Source organism: Salmo trutta, unplaced genomic scaffold (genome assembly GCF_901001165.1).
Source record: "Salmo trutta unplaced genomic scaffold, fSalTru1.1, whole genome shotgun sequence".
Classification (NCBI taxonomy): Eukaryota; Metazoa; Chordata; class Actinopteri; order Salmoniformes; family Salmonidae; genus Salmo; species Salmo trutta.
The window spans coordinates 150725-152149 of NW_021823434.1; positions in this window are offsets into that span (position 1 = coordinate 150725).

Consider the following 1425-nt stretch of genomic DNA (forward strand, 5'->3'; position numbering starts at 1 on the left):
ACACTACTCTGTTATAAACACATGTATTACTGTTTAGTTACAAATTAATTAATGTACACTACTCTGTTATAAACACACTGTTTAGTTACATTTTAATGAATGTACACTACTCTGTTATAAACACATGTATTACTGTTTAGTTACATATTAATGAATGTACACTACTCTGTTATAAACACACTCACTGTTTAGTTACATATTAATGAATGTACACTACTCTGTTATAAACACACTATTTAGTTACATATTAGTGAATGTACACTACTCTGTTATAAACACACTATTTAGTTACATATTAATTAATGTACACTACTCTGTTATAAAAACATGTATTACTGTTTAGTTATATATTAATTAATGTACACTACTCTGTTATAAACACACTGTTTAGTTACATATTAATGAATGTACACTACTCTGTTATAAACACATTTATTACTGTTTAGTTACATATTGATGAATGTACACTACTCTGTTATAAACACACTATTTAGTTACATATTAATTAACGTACACTACTCTGTTATAAACACACTATTTAGTTACATATTAATTAACGTACACTACTCTGTTATAAACACATTTATTACTATTTAGTTACATATTAATGAATGTACACTACTCTGTTACAAACACATGTATTACTGTTTATTTACATATTAATTAATGTACACTACTCTGATATAAACACACTATTTAGTTACATATTAGTGAATATAAACTACTCTGTTATAAACACACTGTTTAGTTACATATTAATTAATGTACACTACTCTGTTATAAACACACTGTTTAGTTACATATTAATGAATGTACACTACTCTGTTATAAACACACTGTTTAGTTACATATTAATGAATGTACACTACTCTGTTATAAACACATTTATTACTGTTTAGTTACATATTAATGAATGTACACTACTCTGTTATAAACACACTATTTAGTTGCATATTAATGAATGTACACTACTCTGTTATAAACACACTATTTAGTTACATATTAATGAATGTACACTACTCTGTTATAAACACACTATTTAGTTACATATTAATGAATGTACACTACTCTGTTATATACACACTATTTAGTTACATATTAATTAATGTACACTACTCTGTTATAAACACACTATTTAGTTACATATTAATGAATGTACACTTCTCTGTTATAAACACATTTATTACTATTTAGTTACATATTAATGAATGTACACTACTCTGTTATAAACACATGTATTACTGTTTAGTTACATATTAATTAATGTACACTACTCTGTTATAAACACATGTATTACTTTTTAGTTACATGTTTATTGAATGGACACTTAAGGTATTACCCTATTTTTATTTCATTTCAAAAAACAGAAGAGCATTTTCATTCATTTTTTTACTGAAGGACATATGACAACATTTTTTAAATAAA